The sequence below is a fragment of the Melospiza georgiana genome, chromosome 2 (genome assembly GCF_028018845.1).
Source record: "Melospiza georgiana isolate bMelGeo1 chromosome 2, bMelGeo1.pri, whole genome shotgun sequence".
Lineage (NCBI taxonomy): Eukaryota > Metazoa > Chordata > Aves > Passeriformes > Passerellidae > Melospiza > Melospiza georgiana.
This window is the reverse complement of record NC_080431.1, coordinates 52,348,800-52,375,519: the sequence shown is the minus strand read 5'-3', so window position 1 is coordinate 52,375,519 and position 26,720 is coordinate 52,348,800. Positions and strand designations below refer to the sequence as shown.

Sequence of the window (26,720 nt, the reverse complement as noted above, 5' to 3'; positions counted from 1 at the left end):
GATGCTGTTCACAGTAGAGGAATTCCACTGATTTGGTCCTCAAATAAGAGGAAAGAGGAGGATGGCATCCTGAAACCATCTTCCACCACCTTTGAAGGACTGGGGCAGTTTCTCCACTGAGAGTTTCAGAATAACTTGTTCTGCTGCATGGGACCAACATGCTTGAAGCCGTTGAAGAGGCAAGAAACTGAGCTGGTTCATTCCCAATTGTCTTGCGACTTTTTTAGGAGGAGGGCAGCACATTTGTATGTTGCTGTGTAGACATACACAAACAGACTGACAATTTCTGTGTTTCCTTCAGAAAATAAATAGTGACCCTCCAGGAGTCTGTCCCTGTAATCATGCTTCTGTCTTTGCCCCAGGCTGGAAAAGGGTTTTACAAAAGTTAGGGACTGAATGAGGATATCCTTTTGGAAGCAAAGGAAGGGGAAAATTAGCCACCCACGAATACCAGTTTATTGTAGCAGTGGTGTATAGGTGCTGCCCTCCAGCTGGTGGGGTAGGGCAGGCTAGAGACAAATGCAGCTGGGGGAGAGCCTGCCTACCCCTCAGTGCTGCTGTGTGACCATTCATTTCTGAACCCTGCCCTTGCAGATAATTTCTAACTTTTCTTTTTCCACTCTGCCTCACTCTGTTGGTTATTTACCCAGAACATGATTTTCAGCCCCATCAAAACCCTTCAACCTTCATTCCCATCTCTTTGGTCCTGCTTCCCTTAGTCCATTCTTGCTCCTCAGCTTTCCCATATGCTGAGGGAAAGAGAGAGCCATTAAGAGAGATCCCCCCCATCCCCAAATAAAATTAAAAAGTACTAATGAGTAATGAATGTAGTGACTGTATAATCTGGCAATTGTCCTCTCTCCCCCTTCTTTCTCCCACAGGCTTTGATGTTCACTTTCCCCCTTTCAGTTCTGCAGTAGGAGTAAATTCCTTGCCACTGAAGAATATCTTTTGATTATCCATTTTAATGACAACCTTAATGGGAATTCAAATAGTATAAGGCACAGATTGGACTCTGTACCCAACCTGTGCAGGACTGAGACTCTACAGTGTGTTACTGGAAAACTCTGTCTTATTCTTGCAGGTGAAACAACAGATCCTGTTAACGGGAAATGAAATTACTAATAGCAACTGGCCCATGTTGTTCTTCTGACAAGCCAGCTTGTGGAGAGTGGTTTGGTGGCTCATAAGATAAGGGACTGGAAAAGAGACGTTGGGAGGCTGTTTCATTGAAACTTAAACAAATCTCACGTGCTCTAGATTGGTTGACGTCCTGCCCTAATACTTCACTTTTATTATTAACCAGAAAAACAAAATCAAATCAAAGTTCCCAAGGCAAAACAAAACAAAGTGAAAGTTCCCAAGGCACAGCAGGCTAAATAAAAATATGCTGAAAGACATGCATAATATATTAACTGTAGTTTGCTTCATTTGTAAAGAGCAAAAGAGAACAAATAACCAGTGTTTTTGCCCCTTACGGGCCTTTGTCAGGGACATACTTCTCTGAGCTGTTCAGTGGAGAAAAAGATTTTTAAAAACATTTTTTCCATAAGATTTTCCAAGCTGCCCTGAAAAATATATATTAACTATTAACTTGTTCCTGGGATTTTTTTGAAGCAGGACATTTCCAGCTCTCTGACTAATTTGAGTAAATTTATGCCAACAATAATGCAACCAGTTCAAACCTGCAGACCTTTCTCTGTCTAGCAAGTGGGTGCTACTGAGCTGTACAGAACAATTTACATGTATGTGAACTGCCAGGACCAGACCTTTAAACATAATTTCTGTGATATCCTCCTCAAAATTGCAGCTAATAATATAGAAGCCTTTTTTTTCCCCATCTTAGTCATAAATCCTCTTAAAATGTAATTCTAAGTAATGTACATTTAAAGACTGTAATTTAAAATCAAGTGTTTCTTTTTTGGTTTCTTTTTATTTTTTTTTTTCCTAGAGGGGGTGTATCCTGCAAATGCTTTCGAAATGAGAGCCTTATTTCCAGTACAGATACAACCGTTCTGGCTCCAGTGCTGTCCTCAGCCTGACTCCTGTCCACATGCTGTCTAGTCCACACCCAGCTGGCTGCTATTCTGTGCCAGAGCTTGCTGACACAGCCATCACTGGGAAACTTGTAGGAAATATCATCAAAATATGTCCTAAACATAACAGCATGGGATTTCTGAGGGACTCGATATCCTCTTCTGCACTTAAAGCACTATATATATATATATATATATATATACACACACACACACTGTGGTGTTGGCAGATGGAAACTAGTGTTTTTAAGAAGTTGATTTAAAAGGTGACAGCTTCCAGGCAGACAGAACAAAACAGATTTTCTTGCTGTTCTAATTCCTGCTGGATATACACCCAGATATCTAAAGAAACAGTGTGCTTTTCAAACCTTTACCTGAAATGACCTTGCAGAAATCTGGAGAATTGTCTTTGCAAACTTGTAGTCAAATTATGTGTAAGGGTTTCTTTTGTGAACCAGTTCTCAAAATGGGCTCAGGCTTCCTTTTTGACCCTGTTTCACCCCATTAAAATCCCTTTCTATTTTTTTTACAGTTTTTGTGTTTGAAAGCTTAAAAATCTGAATTGTAATGTTTCAGTCTAACTGAAGAGCATTTACAAAAGTAGAAACTTGTATTTCAGAGAACAGCCCCACTTGTGCTTGTAGGGTGCAAAATACATCGTATGCTGCCATACATGCAGCCTGTCCTTGGTCTTGGAAATGCTTCATGAGAGATTTCATCCCTCACTGATGTCTTGCTTTTATGATTTTTTAATATGCATGTGTACTTGCAAACCGAGAAGTTCATGTGCGCAAAGGGCTGCTGTTCTTTTGGGAGTGTGGCTGTTAGGATTGGGCTACTGGAGGCCCTATCTCCGTCTTTTCCAGAGGTGACCTCTGTTTGTACTTAGTTTTTAGTGTAAGAGCTGCCTGTGCATGCAGCTTTTCCATTTTTCTATTAGTATTTCCTTTATCAGTTCATGACACAGATACTTTAGCAATGGGCATGTTGCAAATGTATGTACAAGTCTCTTGCAGGCACAGGAAGAACCTGTTTTGCTCCAAACAACCTTACTTTATGTGGCTGTAGTGGTTGGAGTGCAGACACTTTGCAATTTTAGTATTAATTCAAGAAGAAGTGCTTGAAGAATTTATTCCAATGCAGAATTATTCTGCTCTTTGGTGTTTAGTGGACACAGGCTAGTTCAGCAGAATCTTTCCATGTGCAGGGCTTTAGGGATGTGAAAGGATGCCATTAAGATTCTCCCTTGGATGACACACCCTGATACACGATTGCTGTTTTTTGGAGGAGTTGTTTATTTTTATTTCATTCAAACCTTTCTTTGCTAAAAGCTTTCTGCCAGTAATTGCAGGCTCCAAAGTCAGCGGTAACATGGCAAAGGCACATCCCAAATATAACAGATCCTAATTATACTTTCATTTCTTAAAGTCTCTGTCAGGCTGATTTCTGCTTAAAGAGCAGCTTGCCAAACTGGAAGTGAGCTTGCTGGTGATGTGGGTAGGAAAACTATGCAGAAAATAATGACCTTCCCCTCTGTCAAGGGCATCTGCCTGCTCGTTACTGCAATGATGTGGTGCCACACAGAATCCCTCAGGTGTACTCACTGATTCCTGCTGATAGAAATCCAGAAATCCTCCACTCTGCTCAAGCAGACCCTTTTTGTGTGTTCATGTGGGCATGATGAGACACGCTGTATCCCCTCCAGGCTTAATTACGTGACACAGGACTGTGAGTGAAGGTGGAGGCCAGCAAGGAGCTCCAGCGAATCTCCATCAGGGCAGTTTTTCTAGCCAGAAATAGGCTTGTTGTACCCCCACCAGTACTACTCATTCCTCTTAGTCTGTAGTCCAAAAAAGAATGTATTTCCATATTGTGGCTTTGCTCTGAGTAGTTTAAGACAGCAGTTTTCAACCTCAGTTCTGCTGCTAACCTCTCCCAACCACAAAAAATCACTGTGTGACCCTATTATCATCACATTACTTAAAATAAATACAAACACGGCAAGTGCTTCTGCCCTTGCTAGAAGTATTTTGTGTCTAGAGTCATGGACTCTGGTTTTAGAGGAGGCATTTCAGTCCAGAAGATCATTTTCTGCTTTGCATAAACCTACATGAATTTTGCTGGTTCAAGGATAAGACTTTATTGCAAGTAACTCTTTGTAACAAGCCAGTAATAAAAGAAATCAGAATATGCCTCTTTTGACAGAGGGCAAAATTAAAAAAAAAAAAAAAAAAAGAAAAAAAGAAAGAAAGACAGAAGAGTAAGTTTGTATAACTCAGTAACTTTTGACATTTTTACTGCCTTCCTTCCAGGAAAATAGAAGGAGTGGACAATGCTTCTGATCACTGGAAGGGATTTGGGGAAAGTCTTGTCCACATAGGAAATCTGTGTTGGCAGAAAAGTGTCCATGACAGGCAGTTACTCATCTGAGTAATTCCTTAAATGTTAACCAGACTTTCATGAGCAGATTTCCAAATCATTGAACTGACCAGAACTTTGCTCCAGTGCTTTGAGGACTATTCCTAGCATAAGAGTCTCCTTCATTCCTTTTCTTTCCCTCCAATAACAAAGTAAGAAGATACCAGAGTTTTGCTTTTGATTGTTCCTTATGATCAGCTCTTCATAGGGACTCAATTTGTGCTGCTGTTGCTGCCAAAAAATCCCCCATGGCAATGCAAAGTTCCTTTTTCCTTAGTACAGACAACATTTGCAGGCCTGATGAAAGCGTTTCCCTCCAGGCTGTTGTTTTCTCTATACTCAGTACTGCTACCATGTCTCATGGTCCTAATGCCAAAATGACTCTTTCCTGAGGGAGTTACTCACAAAGGTGGTAGACAAATCACTATTTTTCCTCCCCCTGTGTGTGTATGCTTTCTTTCTGGTATCTCTTAGGAAGGAGATTTTTTCCTTCTTGTTATTAGTGGTCTCATTTCAAGGTGTATGGAAGTTTTGGTATTGTGTATTAGAGATGAAACTTTGCCAAGCAATTTTTTTCTTTTTTTATTTAACTTTTCAGGATATCATTGGTTTGGATAGCAGATGCAGATATGTAATCTCTTCACAAAGATTGTATGAATTGCAATTTTCGTGTGTATATTCTGTGTTGCAGAAATGCCTCCATGGTCAATTGGTTAATATCACTTTTGGCCCATTTTATGATCTTTCCATGATGGTGCTGTACAGTGTCTAATCATGCTACACTGATAATAAGAACATACGTGTTTGCATGATACAGTTATCCATTATATTATAATGGAGAAATTACTGCTGTTTTTATTCCTGATAAGATCTGCAGTAATTTAGCTGCTTTGATTTAAGTGGTTATGTGCTCTGAAATATGGTGTTCCCTACCTTTCTCCCCTCATATCTGTCCAGTCTCTCCCAACTGGCTGGGCTGCTTTACCTGTGAGCCTGCTACTGCTCTGGGCTTGAGTGGCTGACTTTAATCTCTCTTTCAGTGCTACTCCAGTCATAGTAATATTCTGTGTATTTTGCTCACATTTGGGCACGTATCTGTAGGGCGTTTTGTTCTAGCTGTGTGCTCTGCTGACCCCTGGATACTTTTAGCTGTACCTAGCTTGGTTGGAAGTCGTAATTGTCCTTAATTCAGCACATGTGAGCCCACACCTGAAGTACTGTATCTGATTTTGGGGTCCCCAGTAGAAGAAAGGCATAGGTAGACTGAAGCAAGGCCCCTGGAGGACCACCAAGATGTACAGTGAGCTGGAGCAGAAGATATATGAGGAGTGGAGAGATCTGGGACTGTTCAGATCAAGGGAACATCATTAGGGAATCTTATTGCTATCTAAGACTACCTAATGGGAGGGGATGCATAAGTCAGACTCTTTTCAAAGGTGCATGATGATAAGAAAAAGAACAGACACAATTTGGAACATTTGAAATCCTGACTGTATATATTTGGAGGGTAAAAAGTCACCATAGGTGTGATCAAAGACTAACACAAATTGTCCAGAGAGGCTGTGAAATCTCCAACCTCAAAGCTGTAAAAAACTTGACTGGAGAAGACTCTGAGCAATCTCTTTTAAGCACAAGAGGACCCTCAGTGGTCCCTTCCAATATAAATTATTCTGTGACAACCTTAACCTCAGAGAGAAAGAGCAGATGATACAGGCAGCTTTGAAGGTCTGGATGGGAAGCTCTGGGAATCAGTCTCCAGAGAAAGAGGATTTGGGGGATAGCTAGTTATAGAATCATAGAACAGCCCAGATTGGAAGAGACCTTGAAAGATCATTTGTCCAACATTTTGTGGGAAAAGAAGTCTAGATGAGATTATCTAGCACCCTGTGCAATTGCATCTGAAAACCCTCTAGACAGAAATTCTACCACATGCCTTAGGAGGTTGTTCCAGTGGTTGACTGTTCCCAGGGTAAAAGTTTATTTTTCATATTGAGCTGAAACCTCTCTTGGTACAACTTTCATCCCTTGCCCTTTGTCTTTTCCCTATGTCTCCTTGTAAAGAGAAAGCCTCCATTCTCTTTGCAGCTGCCCTTTTAAGTACTGGAATACTGTGATGAGGTCCCCTGAGCCTTCTCTTCTCCAGGGTGAAGAGAGGCAATGACTGAATGCAATTTTCATCCATAGTTTTATAAACAGTTCCACTGAAAAAGAGGAGAGCAAGGCAGCTGCAGGAAGGTGAAGGACAGAGACAGTAACTCTAGCCAGTTCTGATGCCTTGAAGTCCCATCCTCCCAGATTTCTCTCCTCAATTTGCTTTTGTTTACGCTTCTTGGGCCTGAAGCTTCAGTGGCGTCCTTGGTTCTCGGGCTAGAAAAGGATTGTTTTGTCTAAGTAAACTGTGAAGAGAACTTGCTAGCACTTTATATGAAGTTCAGAATTATATACAAATGCAGTACAAAATCTGAAAAATATGACAGCTAAAACTTAAGACATCATTCCCTCTTCTATTTTTGGAGGACTTGGAAAGGAACTGGGCACAGAATATCACTGCTGACCTGCAGCTTCTCCAGAACTGCTGTGGTTTAATCCCAGCCAGCAACTAAATACCATGTAGCCACCCACTCACCCCATCCCCCAACACCCCTCCCTGTGGGGAGGAGAATTGGGAAAAAGTAAAAGTTGTGAGTTAAGAGCAGTTTAATAAATGAAGTAAGATAAAATTTAATATTAACAATAACAAGAATAATGCTGCTAATGATGAGAATAGTAGTTATTGAGTAATAAAACACAGCACTGTACCAGCTACTAGGAAGAATATTAACCCTGTCCTAGCTGAAACCAGGGTGAGGACACAACTAACAGGCAAATGATGTGGAGCGCTGGCTGACTCCTGTACTCCTACATGAGGTCAGTAAGCAGGATCCTGAACAAGAGGCTCACAGTCAGGCAGGGCTGCCTGTCTTCCTTTGCTCCCTGCCTCACTGCCTGCCTGCCTTCAGTCCTTGGTAACACCCAGGCTGCTGGCAGCACAGCAAGGAGGCTGGTGAGTATCATTGCATTAGCCTTTATTAAAGGCTGTTAGCATTGTGTGCTGTGACATGTACCTGGTATTTATTACTTTTTCTCTGGATTGCATGGTATCATCTTGGATGGATGTGAGCCAGTTTTCAAATCCTGCCCTTCCTCTTTCCCTCCCACGTGTTGAAAATCCAGCTGTGTTCAGCAGGTATGAAAGTGCTGACCTAGAGAGCCCATGACAGCCAGCTGCACTCCTCTATTCCCTTTCTCTCCTGTTTCCATCGCTCATTTTTCAAACAAAGCAGTTCTGCTCTTTCTGGTGCTCAAAATGGGAACTGTGCTTCTCGGTGCAGAAACTTTCTGCCCTTGCTGTCAGTCACACAAGGAGTTCGTGTGCCACCTGCACCAGTTTAGGAAAAGAATCACTTGTACATGTTCAGGGAGAGCCAGCTAGTCTTTAATTCAGTTTTCAATCATGTAATATGTTTTGCTCAAGCAAATAATTAATTTAGTTCACCATTTGAAGTTTGTTAGAGAAGCAGTCTCAGTAAGGCATTGTTCAGGAGCATTAATCCTAGTAAGTTTTTGGAAGTATAAATTTTGCTGTGGCATCTTCTGATCAGTGAAACAGGTCTTTTGCTATCTGGTCAGCTTTTCTCCATGTCACAGCTGTCTTGGGAAGGGCAAACAGAAGCTTTAGACTTTACATGAGAATATTCATCTTCCTTACACAGCAAACGTTCCCCAAATTGCTTCACACTGATAGCTTCACACCATGGCCACCTTCCCACAACAGGTCCCTGAGAAGTCACAGAGACCTCCACAGTACAGAGGAATCACCATCTGAATTGCCCTGTGCAGTAAACATGAGGCTGTGTTTCACTCTTTGGGTGCTGGTGGAGCTGGAGATGAGGTACAAAGTCACAGACTTTGTGCTCAGATAGTCAGCAGAGGAAAAGACACCTGTCATGCTCAGAGGGTTAAAAAAGTGGAGCAGCCTCTGTACCTGCATTGCAGAAATGTGAGTGAGAAAATACATGATGAAGTGAGGGTGAAATTTGTTGCAGCACCTGTTGCTTCTGTGCTTTGTGACTGTCATTTATGAAATGGCCAGATCCTTCAGGACACTGCTGTTCATTATTTATTGCATTTTGCAAAGCTGAGTATGGAGAAGATGCAACCTAGGAACCTCTGGAAACTAAAGGAGGCATGAGGGGTTGTTGGTTTTTTTTTTTTTGTTTGTTTGTTTTGTTTTTTGTTGGTTTTTTTTTTTTTTTTTCCCCTCTGAAAACTTTTTCTTTTAAAGCAAGTAGGACAGACAGAAAAGGGAACATCCCCTTCATTGTTGTGATACTGGTGAATTGACATATCCTGGGAGAAAGAGTCTAAACAAAGGGATATGCTGGAGTGCAACCATACTGTGTGAATTGGAAGCTGATAGCAAAGAGTTGTCTACAAGTAAGTAACTTCACAACATTTCCATCAGTCCAGGGCATTGAGTATCCCTGCATGCTCCAAGCCAAGTGTTGGCTTGTTTGGGGGCTGGGAATTGCACTGTTGGAAATGACAGGCTGCCAAGCCATTCTCACAGATACAGGCAATTTTTGCAGTGAGCCAAGAATTAAACTTTATGGCCAAGAGTTAAACCTTGTGTGAGATGAAAAATAACAACCCTTTTGCAGTTCATATGCTGTTTATGCATTTGTACCATTAAAGAATAAGTCTTATTTGGAAATAGGTCTCAATTTTGAAATCTTTTAAATTTCCCTCTTTACATACTGTTCTTGCACTATAAGAAGGCATCATCTGCTGCTTTTAAAATGTACTCTAAGTAGTAAGACTTGAATAACAAATGCTACATTAAGCTAATAAACATCTTTAGACCAGTGGGTCATGGCACTGAAAATGCCTGTTCACGAAAGCCCAAAATTCTTCAGCTTTAGAAACCCATGGAAGCACATAAATCACTCAAAATAAACCCACAGAGAAATTATCTCCCCTTCCCCACTGCTGCCCTGCTGTGGGAAAGACCTTTTGCTACCCCTGATTTCCCCTCGGAGTGAAATCACATCCACCACTCAATACAAAATTAATAAAGGTATGTTGAGCAAACACTGACATATCCCCAATGGTGAATTTACATCCCTCCATTCTGTTTAAAATTAATAAAGGAAGACAAGGCATACAAAACCAACGCAGGAGAGTATAAAACCCCTCACACAAAGCCCACCAAGGCTCGGCACTGAGGGCGAGCTTCTGCGCCAGAGTAAGCGTCTCTAAGCATGAGGCAAATCTTGGGGTGGAAGTGCTGGTTCCCTTCCTTGGACAGGTTCAGGAGGGCTGCCTGGCAGCATGCCCAGTGGATTTGTCACTCAGGAGTGGGAATTGCCTGAGCTTTTTGATGTGTTTGCAACATGTCTATGACATTCCCTCCTTCCTGCAGGTGATGTGCAGGATAAAAGATGATGTTTCAATTGAAGTCTTGCTCAGCTGCATCCCACCTTCCACTTGCCTTTTGCCCTTCCCTCTCCCAAAGGCACACTCTGCTGTCATCAGCGTGCAGTTATGGGTCTGTGAAAATGTTCTGTGATCTGAACAGCCAGCCAAAGGCTTTGTGGTCTGTTGTGATGGACCAGGGACTGCTGGAGCAAGGGATTGAAGATACTCTGAATGTCTGTGGCATTCGCCCCCTTTAGAAAAATGCCTGATTTTAGCATAGAAAATGGGTAAGCATCCTCAAACACTCCTTAGATAATTTGACTCAATGATTATTTGCTTCTCAGGTACCTCTTTATGGACTGGGATGCCTGGCATGGAGGTCAGATACCAGCAAGAAGGGCTCTCATAGTTATCCTACAGAAATTAGATATATTCTCTTATACTCAAAGCAGTCAATAACCTCTTCTTTACCAGCACCTGTTACATCTGTACCCTTCAGAGCTGTGCCAGCCCCCTCCATAAGTGCCAGCCATTGATTCAGCTGCAGAAACTTCCCACAGCTGATCGTGAGCAGTTGGAAACTGTCAGTTTTCGAAATGTTTATGGCCACACATTTCTGAAGAGATGAGCTGTCTTTTGTTGCATGCTGGCTTCAGGTTAAGCTATTTTTTATCACTCTGATGTTTTGTAGACACCGCTGGTTACTCCCAGGTTTGCAGCATCAGCTTCTCCCACCAGTTCATGTGTATTTTATGAGCCCAGAGATGTTTTGGCAGAAAGTGGAGCTGTGCCAAAAAGCGTTGTTCCTGCTTTTCTTCATGCTTGCCTTTTTTTCTGTATTTGCAGCATCTGAGGAAGGGGAATGCTATAGCTGTGGCAAGGAAAAGCTGCCCAAATTGCTTGGTAGAGTGATGGCTTCTGTGCATATTTACAACTGTGCAGGAGCAGTGTGTCAACTGTGTGTCTTAATCTCCTTACCTACCAACTCCTCACACTGCTTCTGAGACAAATTGTGCCAGTCTGTGGTGGCCTGTTGGAGATCTGTAGATGGTACTTTGGTTGCCACAAAAGTAGGATTTATTTGGGGACTGTATTGCAAGGACTCCAGAGATTTTGACAAGCTTGATGTCCCGTGTGGGATCACACCAGGGCATGCCCCTTGTGCCCTGTGGGACAGACCCACAGTGTCCTTCCTCTACCAGCACTTCAGTGGGACTTCAGTGAGTACAAGGCCAAGCTGCTAATCTACAAATTTCAGAAGCACATTTTGCAAGCAATGCCTTTTAGCTAACTTAAAGGTGAACTGCTCATTTGGATGAGGAACTGCGTTAGGTAGGATGAAGCTGTTGCAAGAAAACATCTTCCTTCCAAGAAAATTCCTTTCTGTAGACGAGTCTTTAGTCATCTTTGTAACCTTTGTCATCCTGTCCTCCCTGGGGAGTTTACTCTGTGACCTTTTCTATTCTACCAAGGCATCTCATAAATTATTATTCTTTTAAATGGCACTTAGACTGTCGTCGTGACTGCTAGCCTTGAAGATTTGCAGTCTACTCTGTAATTTTGAGGGGGAAAAAATGGTTTAGTGACAGAAGAAATATTGTTCCTCACGATAAAACTACTTTTGTGTTTCATTTTCCACTCAAGTCATTCATATCCCTGTCACTAACCTCATTCAGGTCAAGGGCTTGAGGCAGAGAACGGGCATAATATTTTTGGTCAGACTGATGCATCTGAATATTGCAAACATCTGTAATTTTGAATTGAAATGAACATTGTGTTAAATCCTCAGGCAGATATTATCAAGACATAATAGATTACTGAAGTTTGCATTTCTTTTGGCAATTCAGACCAAGGCTCTGTTGACTGGTTATTCCAGACATTAATGAACCTGTTTACACAAAGGGAGCTGCTCCTTGTGGCTGCAAATTAGATCCTGGATTCTGCAAACTTTGTAGGAAATTCTGTGGGCGAAGTAGCTGAGATAATAATGCAAAAATTAATCAGGCACACATTAAATGTGAAGCATGGAAGAAAACATCTGCAGCACTCGGTGGACATCTGGGTAACATACTTGCAGTGCTGTTTTGCCAGCTTACATCTGGAGTGGTTCATGAGAAGAGAGCAGATGCTTGTGTGAAATAGGTCATCATAGCAGCAGGGCATCAGAACAGAGGCATTTCTTTTTTTTTTTTTTCTTGCAGTAACAGCTATTTCTTTTTATTCACACCAATTATGAAAATGTTAGCCAAGTATGCAATGTGAATGCATGTATTGTGACAAGCCAGTACTCCTAAAGGGTGTCAAGGTAGAAAAATAACCTAACAAGGAGGCTTCAGAGAAGTAGCCCTTTTGCATTACACACAGACTATTCTTTAACAGACATAGTGATTATTTTTTTGTTAAGATTATGATCTTTTCCCCCCCATGCTTTATTTTTGTATTTAGTAGAGATTTTGCTAAATGCCTTCTAGGTGGCAAATGCCCAGAAGCAAAGATGCTAATTCAGGCGAGTTTCATCAGTCATTTCAAAAGAGAGGTCACACAGATAAGAGAAATGAGCAGTACACAGTATGTGAAGCAGTGACATTCAGTGAGCCCTTGTCACTAGCAGCCATTAGCATGGAGGCCTGCTGTTGCCTCTCAGTGCTTTATGTGCTTTTCTTGACCAGTCAGGGAGCCTTCAGAGCACTGCAGCACTTAGTAGCATGCAAGTTATTGTTTCTTTCTTGAATGCTTTATATTTTTAGTACCATTTAGATTTTTCCGTGCCCCCTTATGCATCTAAATTTTAAAGAGAATCGAAGAATGCATAATTCATATCTGTCCCAGAGGTAATGGAATGACTCAATGATATCGGTGAAGGAGATGATTTTAAATTTCATGTCTTATGCAAGAGGTCATATTTATACAAAAAGTGCAAAATTGGTCTCAGGGATACCCATATAATTATCCTTACAATAATGAGCGTGGGTTCCAGGGGGGAGTGTCACAGGAAGCTTTAGTGTCTTGTGTGTCACCATCCCTTATTATCATGGCGTCATGGTTGTCGTGATTGAAAACTGATCTCAGGCTATGACTTGTATTTTGACTTGGAATAACACTTCCAGGAGGTGTGAAAAGACAGGTTTGCTTTGATTCTGTTGAAGTATTCATGCAAGATGTGAAGCATTTGTTTACTGCTGAAATTCTTTCCTTCATTTAAAGGAAAAACAATTGTTTATTGATGTTGGGCAGAACCCACCAGTAGATGCTTTGTCACGCAGCACAGTTCCACTAGACTATTTCTGCTCTCCTTTCCCAAAAGCCTAGAAGTGCCATGGCTAGAAATAATTGTCTAGTTCTGTGATATGCTATATGTTTGAAAATGCACTTTATGGTCTGTATTACAGACAGTTCAAAGGGAATATAAATTGGTGCAGTATTCTCTCTTTCTTCTAATCCAGTTCCATATATGCATTGAATTTTTACCCTGAAATATATCTTTAACAGCAACTTACCACTTTGCATTTTATTTAACTTGGACTTTGCTATATTTGTGTAATTGTTAAGATCTACCTGCTCCTGTAGTGTAAAATGTTTAATATCCTCTAAACCAATTCTACTCTGACTTTTAGCATTGTATATCCAAGGAGAGAGCTGATTTTAATTGCTTTTCCTTTGGGAACTTCCTAATTTTAACTTTACTTTCCAATTTTTGCAGGATTGGCCATGAGAATTTGTAGAGTTTGAAATTTGGAAGTTTGGAAATACTGTGATGGGGCCACTGAGAAGTTACCTTCCTGTGTACAGGTCTGTAAAATGTATTGTGTTCTGACTATTTGTCATGGTTTAGGAATGGTATTCTCCAATTTAGTGTTCCCCCTGAAACCACTCCAAGCTGTATGTTGCTCACTCCCCTCCTCTCTCCCTGCCTCATTCCCTCCTTCCCTCCTCCTTCCTCTCCTCTATGATGGAGTGGTGAGGAGAATGGGAGTCACAAAAGATAAAGATCACAAACTGAGATAAGAACAATTTACTAGAAACAGCAATGCAGTAAGAAAACGAACAGTAACAGCAACAATACTAATGATAGACCGTGTAAGAGAAAGAAATCTTCTTGCTGACCCCATGGAAACCTCTGACAATACACAGCCACTCCCTCTGCCATGCTACCCCAGTCCAGAAGCAAGCCCTTCCCCCTGTCCTTGGAAGATGACCTGAGGTGTACAGGATAACCTCTGGGTCCTAGCCATTCCCCATCCTGGCCATTGCAAAAATTAACCTTGCCCTGGCTGGAACCCGGATAGTATTTCAGCATGTAGATCCCTGTGCTGACTTGTTATCTTTTTTATCTTGAATGCCTGCAAGCCAAATCTAACTTTATGCTAGAGAAAATGTTGTGAAAAATTCATTTTGTTTCTCACCAGATGCTTAGGACATAACTCTATTCTGTTACTGTTGTACAGATGTGGAGTAACCCATTCGTCTTTCCTTTGAAATGAATGATTGCAGTTTATAGAGTTGAACTGCAGAAAGGAATTGGGCCTGTATGTCATTTTCTTCTCACTGCTCTGCCTTTCAGTATGTTTTGGAGCTGCATTACCCTAAAAGGCCCTGAAATCGATTGCTTCCATCCAGGTTGCTCATATGTGAGCAGCTGACCACAGTTACAGCTGTGGATATTTTCAGAAGCACACTTAGCAGACGATCAGCAGAATTACTGAGGCTTTTGGGTCAGGAGGAGCTCAGGTTCATGGAAAGTTTACAAAAATGAAAAAAAAAAAGTTTATATTTAAGAGACTGTAAAAAGAGCACAATAATAATGGCCTGACTCCTGTAGTGTCAGCATGGCAAGAAGTGGTGAGAAGCCTGTAGCTAATGCTATGTCCTTGTCAGCTGAAATGATAGTGTGGCCAGCAATCACTCTGATTTAGAGGGTAGAAAACACTCCCCTGCATTTCAATATGTTTTTCTATGCAGCTATATAACAGAGAAAAATTTTATTTCTTACTGCTTTCACAGCTAGTACTGAACAGCATTTTAATAGAAATCTGCCAAGAAAAACCTGTGGGAATCAGCTTTTCCATCTGGGTGGTCATACCCTGCTATCGGTCACACTTGGGGTCTGTAGGAATTGTATGCCCTAAATAATAGTTTTCAAAAATGTTCATTTTTGAATATACTGTATTTCATTTGCTTGGTTTACCTTGGCATGCTTTGGGTGTTACTGTTTTCCATGTTGACTCTGTAGTCACATACTGTTTTATTAGTCTGTAGGAATTCTGCAGGGAAAGTAGCCTGTAAACCTTAAACAAAATCAGATGGATTTAGGAGATGAGAGGTATCCAAAACAACTTTTAATTCATTCTTGGAAATTATCATGATAATACCTTTTAAAGCCAACACAGCTCCAAGACACTTTAGAAACTCTTTGAACCTAGATGTAAACCTCACACAAGGGCACAGCTTCTGTAATGAGCGAAAGCCCTGCATCAGACTGGTTGAGTTACTGCAGATACAAATCTGATAATGCTGCCTTGGGCCTGTGTTGAGTGAAAGCTCTGTGTTCAAAAATAAGTAGCTTTTCTCTGTAATTGAACAACTGTTGAATGATCTGTGTCATCCTAAGGCTTTGACTGCACTGCTTCTTTCTTTAATGATGATACCCCTTCAGGCAAAATTTGTGGTTTTCTTAGACAGGGGGTGGGGAGAAAGAAGTGCAAAACACTGGAAGACATTTGGGTAAGGGAGAAATCTAGTTGCAGTTGGCATTTGCTAGTACTTTACTAGTAGTAACAGCAGCTTTATAAAATCTTCCTTTCCAGACCTGTCTATGAGTGTTGTTTGAATCACGCCTCACCTAAGGCTTCCAAAAGTTACTGCTAAAATTGCCAAAGCAAAGTGAGGTTGGGCCTGTGTCTTAATAATGTGATACAAATGCAATCAACAGCTGCCATGGGGAGAATTTTTAGGCAAGTCATTTGTCTAAAACACATTTTGAAAGTTTCCTTGTTCAGCAATCTAGTTCTTGGAAATTTGTGATGTACATACAAATTAGTACTGTGCCATTTCAAAAGAGGATAAATATGATACCCATTTGATATATGTACATGTTAGATGCATGTATATTAAGAAGCATAAAGTAGTCAGGTAAGGATGCGCTGTACCTTCATTAGAATGCAGAAGCAAAGGGAAACCAATTAAATTAAAAGGCAAGACCGTTCTACTGAAAAGGACATAGGAAGTGTAATTTCCCCTTGGAAAGTATTGCCCCAAGGTGTTATCAAAAGGTATTGCCAGAAATAGATATTTACATTAATAGGAATGCCGTCACAGATATATTTTTCATATTTTACCTTTATAAAGAAGTTACAACAGTGGTTACACAGCACTTGCAGAAGGCTGAACTCACTGATCCTCAGCCTGGGCTCTGGGTGAAGCTTCTTCTCCAGCTGTGTGGATATCTCTTGTACCACTTCTCTGAAGCGTCTGGTGTTGATGTTGAATGGAAGCAGAACAGTGATCTAGATAAATAATTAGTTTAACCTGGGTTAGCTATTTCCATTTATCCCATGTCTTTCACTGCAAATTTCAAGGGTTTTTTTTGTCATTTTTAAGTATCTCCTCCTCTTGTTTTCTTAATCTCTTATTTATTTCCTGCATATGATCCCTCAACCCATTCTCCAGAGAGACCTCTTTCATTCCTGAGATCTTTATTACTTGTTCTTGCTTTGTTGGAATTTTATTAATGTATTGCTTGAGTTTCTAAAGTTTTCTGTTGGGGTCACTAAATACCTCTTGGGGTATCCTCAGATCTTTGCCCTTGACACTCCCGTGGTGAAACAAGTACGGTTTGGTTTTACAGGGAACAGAGAAAAACATAAGTTGTGAAAACAGTTCATGGCCAGCCACCACATGGGATGAGGAGGCTCTGACTCCTGGGGCTGGGCTCCTCTGCCCTGTCCTCCTGTTACAACCTCCTGGGCACACAGTCAGCGTGGACTGGCTCCTGGGGGAGTTTGCTTGGGGCAGCACTGCTCTGATGTCTTGCTGCTTCTCAAGTGAAGAATTCATGGCAAAACACAAATCTGTCAAAAAACATAGGAGGGAAAGGGAGAAGGGAGAGGAATAGTCTAGGGAGGACACCCTTCTACTGTAGCTGTAATCATGGCAGCTACACCTTTGGTGTCCATACTGGAGCTGCACATGGACCTGCTGCTGCACTGGATAGAAATGCAGAAAGGCCAGAAAGGCCAAACTCTCTGTGCCACCAGGCTTTGCTCTGGGCTCAGAGCTGTCCCACCAGAGGCTCCAATGGAGGGTTGCAATGAGAAAGCAGAGGGAGCTGGTGCACAAACCAGGACTGTGAAAGAGCACGGTTATCTTTGTGCATCTTATATGTAAATTACCTGGCTACAAAGAGACAGGAAGGAAAGGGGATGTTACTGCCTGGAAATATGCCATGTGTGCATTTGATGCGTATATTTGAATTATTGAAAAGATGAAAACAAAACAGTTTGGTAGCTGGAGAAAATCTGTAAGCTAGATGCTTGAAGGAAGATAAAATGGGAAGGTGGGGGAAGTGAAAGCTGCCATGGAGGGAGAATTGTATTTTATTAGAACAGAAATCCAAGCAAGACTGTGATTTTGTAAAGACTGTGATTTTGTAAAGACTCTTGTGTCCAAATCCTGAGTCTTATGTGCAAACTAATTACAAGCACAATGAGCTGGTGCAAGGACTTGAGCACAAGTCTTGTAAGGCATGACTGGGGGAGCTGGGGGTGTTTGAAAAAAAGGAGGCTTGGGGGAGACCTTATCACTCTGTACAACTGTCTGTAAGGAGGGTATAGTGAGGTGGGAATTCGTCTCTTCTGTCATATAACAAGCAGTGGGGTGAGAGGAAAATGCCTCAAGTAGCACCAGAGAAGGTTTAGATTGGATATTAAGAAAAATTTCTTCACGGAAAGGATTAGAACAGCACTGAAACAGGCTGTCTAGGGAGGTAGAGGAGTCACCATTCCTGGAAGTATCCAAAAAACATGGGCATGTGGTACTTAGGGACATGGTGGGGAATGTGGCCATGATGGGCTAACAGTTGGTCTTGGAGGCCTTTTCCAACCTCAACAATTCAGTGATTTTATATGCATTTTTTACTTTCATTTTTGAATGGTGGCTCAGAGTGTCTTTTACCATTCAGCTCTGATTTTTTGTTGCCCACAGCAAGCCACAGAACAAGTTATTATGAGAAAATCTAGAATGACAGTGTGCTCACCTGTGTAAGAGCTGTGGCCAGAGGAACTGCAAGAGATTGAAATTCATATGTATGCAAGGAAAACAAACCAGCAACAAATGCAGACAGCAGAATGACCTTCTGCTGGATTTTATGTTCTGAGTTCTTTTCAAGGTATTTCTAGGAATGGTTGCAAGTACCTCCTCTGCTGGAGGAACATTCCGGAAACATCCTTAAATACTTCCCTGTTGTTTAATTATAGCTGCTTCCCAGAAGAATGGGAAACCAGTTGAGAGACTCCTGCAAACTAAGCAAAGTTTTCAAAGGTTCAGATTAGGTGTAAGAGTCTTTACTTGCCTCACTGTGGTGCCATCATCTTCTGCTTCAATGTGGCACTTGGATGATAATTTTTGCTGATCTTAGTTCCTAAGGCAAAACATAAAAAGAAGGGATACCTTTAGTACCTTTACCTTCAATGGTCAAGAACACCTTAGGGACACCAAAGATAATTTGGCTCATTTGCCTTCACTACCAGCAAGAGTTGTCTAGATAATCAGAGAGAGATGTTTATCTGATCTTCCAGTGAGGAATTTTTCAGTGCCACCCCATGTAGCCTTTTCCAGACCTACACAACACTTGGGAATTTCTAAAATCCACATTATGCTCTATTTGCTCCATAGGGAGCATTTTGGTGTCTTATTTATCGTGAAGCTAGAGAACAGTTGAATATAACTTTCTTTATGGTAATCTTTCAATTATTAGAAAGGAAAATGACTTTGCATTGTAGCTGATTTAAGTTGTTAATCTATTTTTTTTTTTGAATAAGCAATTGCAGATCTCATAGGTCCCATTTAAAATACTTTTTCCTGTTTTCACCTTCCATGTGTTGCTAAATTCTTGATACAAGTGCCAGCATTAAGAAGCTGAATATAGTCAATACGACTTTCAGATAATACAAATTATGTAAAATAAGCCCAGAATTTAAAAGTTCAATAATTATTATGGAGCTACACCCTCAGTCAAACCATATTATGCCTCAGCTGTGTGTAAGTGGAGTCACTGCTAGTGCCTTCTCTCTCTTCCATCAGTTAAGCTCTCTCAGTGTGGTACTGGGTAATGAATGACACTGTTGGAGAAGCACTAAGTGAGCAACTGATGGCTCTCAGCATATGGATAATGGCACATCTTGCACCTTTTCATTGCCCACATTCTGCCTGCACAGAGATAGCTGAACAATAGATGAGGTGAAATGGTGGCCGTAGCACATTTCAGAACAATAATTGTCCATTAGGTCCCTCTAAAAGAAAGACAGCAAAGAACTGCTAAGGTTTTTATCCCTAAGGCCCTCAGAAGAATCAATCACACATCATGAATAACAATAATAATAATAATAGAAGAGGGAGGACAGCTGTTCAACTGAACACCATCAGTATTGACACCTTCCAGGAGGAGTAATCCCCTTGACCGAAGCAGGTGTCACAATAAGATAAAAGTCATAGGCTACAGCTCCAGTGAGAGTCTGTTGCCATATACAGAAAGACATGAATTGATTTCACTTCTGAAAAGCAGTTAAAACATCTTCTCCAGCTGAGAGGAGAAATATGCTGTCACCACTGTTCAAGTCTCCAGAAACAGCAGTGAAATTTGAAGAGACAGTACTCAAAAAACAAAGATTGTTCATATGGCCAAGCACCAACCAAAATGAACATTTCTCTTGCTTTTTAGCTAAAGTATGAAAAAAGGCTACTTGTTCAAATAGTAAACATTAAAGGATTTTTTGAATTAGTGTACATGAGAGCAAATCATACAATCTCAGAATCATTTCGGTTGAAAAAGACCTTTAAGATCATCTCCAAACTTACCCCAGCACTGTTGAGTCCACCACTAAATCATGTACCTAAGTGCCACATCTACACATCTTTTAAGTACCTCCAGGGATCGTAACTCCCCTGTTTTCCCTGGGCAACGTATTCCAATATTTTACAACTCTTCTAATGAAGAAATTTCCTCTAATATCTAAGCTAAACCTCCCCGGGCGCAACTTGAGGCCATTTCCTCTTGTCCTGTCACTTGTTATTTGGGAGAAGAGGTTGTCCCCACCCCAGAGAAACCTCCCTTTAGGCAGTTGCAGAGAGCAATAAGATCTCCCTGAGCCTCCTCCAGGCTGAAGAACCCCAGGTCCCTCAGCCACTCCTCATAAGACTTGTGCTCTAGAGCCTTCACCATCTTCCTTGCTCTTCTCTGGACAGCTCTTGATGTGTCCAGAACTGAACACAGCCCTTGAGGTGTGGCCTCAACAGTACCGAGGGCAGGGGGATGTCACTACCCTAGTCCTACTGGGCACATAATTTCTGAATGATGGTGAGTTTGATCCTTCAATTAATATATTCACAATGTTATCAGCATTAGAATCTGCCTGTGAAAAGTACTCAGTTCCTTTTTGTCAGCCTTGTAAAAACTCTTCAACACCAGCTTAATTTAGGACCAAGCTTTGTTCATCTTTAGAACTCAAAGCTGAGCAGAGTCAAATCAGTATCATTAGTTAATACTAAGGCAAGGTCTTGATTTTGTTAAAATTCCAGCCTTCTTTCTAGGCTGATGTGTAGCACATACAGCACTTCTGGGGTTGAGAATCCCAAGGTGTACTGCTCCAGAATGACTCCATTCTAGGTTCAATAATCCCTTCAGAAAAGGGAAAATACAGAGGAAGTGACTACTAGATGCCACAAGTTAAAAAACTAACCAGAATCAAAAAGCAATACTTAAAGGAAATCACGTCAGCTTTAATTGACTATATGGAAGAAATTACCTAAAAATGGCAGTAGGCAACCATTCGGGAAAGAATGTGTTCCTACTTAATATCATTGATTCCGCATTCAGAAAAAAACCCCAAAAGGCCACTGCATATTGAGTTCAAGAAGCGTTATGAGAATCTGAGGAATCTTGACCAACTTTGCTCAAACAGCAAAAATGAAAAACAGAAAGATGAAAGAATATCTTGGGTCAAGCTACTCTTTAACTCTGGGCCTTCAGAACACTATTAAAAATTAACCAAGGAAAAGGCAATACATACTATCGCTCAAAATATCCTAGAACAAACAAAAGAAATGTTCTTCATCTAAGTAGCCACAGGTTTTTTTCCTAGAACTATCCTAGAAAATTAGGAATTAGCTTGAGGGTCCTGCAGCTGTATCACTTGTACTGACACTTCCCTTTAGAACTGTAGCTGACCCATTTCTGAGGGCCTCCACTGATGGAGATTCTCTGAGCAATTCATTCCAATGCCTAATTTTCCTTACAACTAGAAAAATGCTTTTTTCCTTTTCTTAACTTGGGAGTTACTTCTCTCTTATCTGCAGTGAAGAGGAATAGGTTATTCCCTTTGTTTTTGCAACCATATTTGAAATTTTCAGTGTGTTTTGTAATGTTTTGCCTTCTTTGCATTAATCAACAAACTATTCCTTCATTTTTTTGTCATGTTTTTAAGAGTAATCACTGTCAGTCGGTTACATCCTCCTTAAAATGTGGCATCCAACACTTCACCTAAGGTTATGGTTATGAACTCTTTCCAAAACAAAGTAATAAAGAAAAATTCCCTCTTGTGTCTTGTAGATAACATTCTCCTTTTTGTTTCTAATATGATATTCATACATATGTGACAGTGACTATTGAAGCTTGTGATCTACTGGCTAACCTCAGGTCTTGCATAGCAAGAGAAACCTATTTGGTTATTTCCCACTGAGTGTTTGCTAAGTTAACTGTTTCTGACCTCACCCCCCAAAGTTAATTGCCAGTAGCTCTAAGATTTTCTCAGTCAGTGATATATGTATTCTAGGGTGAAATTTGTAAGGCCTAGACAATTTGAAAAAATTTAGCTTATCTCAGTTCTTTCCAATCTAATTTTTTCCTATTATGAACTGAATTTCCGTTCCTTTTGTCTTCAGTGTTCACTTTTGTGGCTCTCTGATCCTGCAAATAGCTTTTCCTCCTGCTGTGTGGCAAACCAACACTCTTCGCCCTCTTGCTAATAGTGGTTTCTTACTATTGCACTTAGTGGTTTTCTTAGGAAATTTTCCTGCTTTTACGGCCCCCAACAAAAGTACACAAAGTACACAAAATGTTGCACAGACTAGATGAAGGGCATTGAAAGACAATTTTCATAATATGGGACTTCATAGAGGCACTAGAATTACAAGAGCAGTTGAAGGTAGTTATGACAGTATTGAGAGGTTGCACTCAGATGTCCCTATTCTTACAGTCTCAGGGAAAACCTGACCTGATCTGGTTGAAACAAGAACCAGCACTAAAGAAAATAAAAGACAACATTTCAGAGGGACCAAGGATCTTGAACACAAAGGTCAAGTATTAAATCTAGGAGAGGGCTGACTGAAATAGGACACCCTGTTTGTAAAATTGACTGGTATCATGTGTTTTGCTTAAAGGAGACTTAATTGCTTCATAATGCCATTCTTTAATGTTTTAGGGCCACTAATTCACTTTAATTAATAATGATGTTTCGTATTCCTGTCAGTCCATGAAAAAATCCTGAGTGTTGCTCTCTTCACCCAGGTTTTTTACTCTTTTGAGGTGACAAGGAAACAAGGGGAGAAGAGAGATGATTACAGAGTAACAGGTTAAGGACATAGTTCATTCTTCTATGAGTTCTTATGCCATTGCCCAGTATTCCTTTCTTTTTGTTTTTTTTTTTTTTTTTTTTTTTTTTTGTTTTGTTTTTGTGTTTTGTTTTGTTTTGTTTTTTTGGGGTTTTTTGGGTTTGTTTTTTTTGTTGTTGGTTTTTTTGTTTGTTTTGTTTGTTTGTTTTTTGGTTTTTTGGAGTTTTTTTTTTTTTGAGGATTGTGTGAGCTATTCAACAATATTTCTGAAATCCTGGGCAAAGTTCTGCAGACCAGTTCCTGTCAGGCTCCTGTGTCTGTCACACATGAGTGAGATCAATCAAATGCCCTATCTGTTCCCAATGAAGTGTAAATGTACGAAGAGATCTGGTTGTTCTCTTGTTCTGGGGCATAAAGCATTTTGAACCTCTGATCTTTCTATAATCCTTCCAGGAAAATTCCTCTTTAATGCTAGAGGTCTTTGCCTCCAGATTCTGTGATGGTCGCTCCTGCAAACCTTCCACCATAATGCATCTTTGATTTTTCCACCTCCATAGCTCTGTGTGTAGGTTGAAGTGAGTTGGGATTTCTATCCAGGAGGTTTGTCTCTGTCAAGAGCCATGCAGTCAGCATGTAACTTGCAGTGCCACAGGATGGGCTTTCAGGAAAAAAAAAAAAGACAATGTTTGATAGCGAAATGCAATATAGTATTTTAAGGTCTTAAAGTAGTAAATAATCTCCACAAGTCAACATGGATATGCTTTATGACAGCATTTTGTTTCTTTGGAGGTGTTTCACTGCATATTCTGAAGATTCACTTGACTGCTGATAGTCCCACCACTGACTGCATGATGTGCTTAGGGCAGTGAGGCCTAAATCAAAGTAGAGGGTTTTAACTTAGCAGCTTGTGGCTCATTCAGAGGCTTTTCCTCACTTCCTTAGCTCTCCACTTGTACTCCACTCTGCAGAATTTCCCCCAAAGTGAAATCTTTGGTTAATATTTCAGTCTATCGGGATTCAGGTGCTCAGTGAGAGCCCATGGGCCTATGGCTAAGGGCTTACCTCTACACAGTGGAGGAGTTCCCTCTGTCCATTTTCCAAGCCAACCAGAAGCTGTGTAGCACAGTTAGCAAGATGCTGAGTACAAGCTTGTAAATTGCCATGATTGGCAGTGTTCATTAGCTCTGACTCAGTATAGTCAGCTTGGCCTCAGCGCTGCTGGTGAGTTTATGTGGCTTCCACTTGTCTCCAACCCAGAACAGAACAAACACTCAGCAGGTTGGTGTCATCACCCACACCGTGCTATGGTAGACTTTGCAGAACATTTAGAGCACCACAGAGCCCTGGAAACAGAGTACTCTGTGAGCAGAGAAGAAGCCTCCTTCAGTGGATTAATATCTCCTGTCCCTTAAAAGTCCTGCCTCAGTTTCCCAGCTATTCCTCAGGTCCCCACAGGCAAGGGGCAGCCTGTGCTGTGAGGGTGTGTCAGTGCCAACTGGCAGGGCTGCCCACACCTGCCCATCCCATCAGCTGCTCCCAGGCACAGCTCACCTTGGCTGCTCTGCCTGCCTCCCTCTCCCTAGGCAGCAATTTCTGTGCAGCTTCACTGTCTGGTTGCTGGTTTTCATTAAACTTCCAGTAATGAAATTACCTCTTGTGACTTCTCTCCCAACTTTTATGCTGGCTCAAAAGTGGGTTCAGATTTGCTACTGCCCCTGTTCTGCCAGGAAGGGTGTAATAGATGGACAGGCAGAGGTTCAGTTAAAAATAACCATAGTGAACGGGAATCAGACTTGCTCTTTGCGCTTAGGCTGCATTTTTATATTATTTCGATACTGTATTACACAGATCTGATCTGGGGGCATACTGCCTTCCAGCTCTCATTTCCACACTCATCACCAGAGGCTGCCCTCCCTTTGGCAGAGCTTAAAGGCTCAGCAGATTCTTTGTAAGTGGGAACTGAGAAATGATTCATGTTAAAAGAACCATTTTTAAAAAAAGATTTTTTTTTTATAACCCTGGTATGGTTTTGGGTACAGCCAGGCAAATGATTGAACTGAGGCAGCTGGGGGAATGTGGTGGAGGGGGGAATGGGTCAGAAACAAGGCCCTGTGCTACTCACCAACGTTGAGAACTTCTTATCCCTCAGTGCAGAGCTGTTACCAGAGGCAATACCCTGCTCCTTAGTCCCCTTATTTCTGCACCATTTGTCTCCACAGTTTGGTAGCTTATAAGAGCTGGTCCCAGAAGAGAAATTGAACAATAAAAAAAGTTAATTTGTAAACTGATGGAAATGTTTTTACTAGAAAATTGAAAATTTTGCATGTTCTTGATGTCTTGATGTTCTGTATTTGTGGCATCTCAGCTTTCATGACTGCATGATCTCCCCAGTACTTTGTTGATCATATTCCTTGTTCAGTATGGGAGATGACCAAAATTTTTCACTTCAGATATTCCAAGAGATGACATAAAGAACAAAAACATTTGATCTCAATAAGATTTAACTGTGTTATGGTCTGTAGCTGAGTCAATTTCTTTAGGTATCAATAGTATGACAAAAAAGTTCAAGGCCACTTTGGCTTGGCTGTGGAAAATGACAAGCATAATGAGGAACATAAGTCCCATTGCCTTCATGTTTGTTTTGTTTTCTTTTATGGAAAGATTTGACTGATGTGACTGGAGCATTTTGCCCTTGGGATTATTACTAGCTTCTTAAGCAAGGAAATCTGAGTAATTTGACTATGTTGCCAACTGCTCTCTGGTCCCCACTCCAGCTGAGACAGGTTATAGATAGGACAAGATTTGAAATGACAATCCTTTCCAAAGCATTGTTTGGTGAAGAAGCAAAGAGCCATTACTGCTTTAAGAGAATCTGTCACCTTGTCCTCTAGAAGAAAGGCAACAACAATCTTTTCCAATAATGCACCCGTTATCTCCCTCCTGGAATTTATCAGGCAAGAAACATATTGATCCAATTTGCAGGTTGCAGCCTGCAGTTCTCTAAACATGTCCAAACCCCTGGCATATGATGATGGCCAGAACTTAGTCTGAATTTAGTTTCCAGACATGTACCTACCCACCCTGCTTTCCCTTGTGGACTGCTGTTCTTTTTACAATCCAAGCAACGTGAAGTAGAAGAAAATTCCTTTGTTTGAACTCATTAATTTTAACTTAGTTTTTTAGGAAATTCTCTTACAGTGTTCTTCTCCATGGTTTCTCACCAGCTGTGAATTTGGAGCAAAAAATAGTGCATGGAAGTTTTTATATCTAAGCAAAATATGCTTAATTTGAGTTGAAAAAATCTAGAAACTTGTTTTTTCTATTTATTATTTATAAATTGTCATTTCTTAATGAAGACAATATTTTGTTTACATAGAACTGGCACTTCACTTTTAATCTCTGGGCCTGTTCTTTAGGATTGCTTTTAAAGATAACAGACACGTTACACTTTTCATAAAACACTGTTGTAATGATTCACTGTGCTTTACCTGTCATTATCAAACAAAAATGAATGTGAAATCATTCATTTTCTGATCGATTTAGAGCGTGACAGATAAATCTTCCTTGTTTGTTAGAAACCACTTACAGAGGCTACTATGGCAACAAAATTAATGACAAAGAAGGAAGCTGTTAATTAATTGTTCAGACTGACTAGAATAAGAAAATCCTGAATCTTTGCTGAATCCATGTACTGCCATCCCAATCACTCTTGGTTATTTATTTCAAGAGCTAGTCTGTCTTTTTACTGTACTGGAAAAAGAAAGACTTTTATGATAATAGAATTGAAAGGGCACACGGACTTCATTAGCCTTGCCCCCGTGATCCTGTTGGATGTGATCGCTGAAGTTTGGATCATGCGCACAATGATCCCCTCTGCTGCTGATAATTTGAGGAATAAAGCTGAGGCCAAATGCCTTTAGGCCACTATGGACATACACCAATAGGAGTAGTCCCTGCATCCAGAGGTTTACAGTCCACAAAGCTGAT

At 40.8% G+C, this 26,720-nt stretch overlaps 1 protein-coding gene across 7 annotated transcripts in view; it reads left to right on the top strand.

Annotated features, from left to right (window-relative positions):
- Positions 1–26,720, top strand: part of ENOX1 (ecto-NOX disulfide-thiol exchanger 1) — a 356,767-nt gene that overhangs the window by 97,795 nt on the left and 232,252 nt on the right. For all 7 annotated transcript variants that reach the window (XM_058045129.1, XM_058045130.1, XM_058045124.1 and 4 more), the window contains exon 3: positions 13,612–13,700. The gene's annotated coding sequence lies outside the window, so the exon portion shown is untranslated. The remainder of the gene's footprint in view (positions 1–13,611; positions 13,701–26,720) is intronic.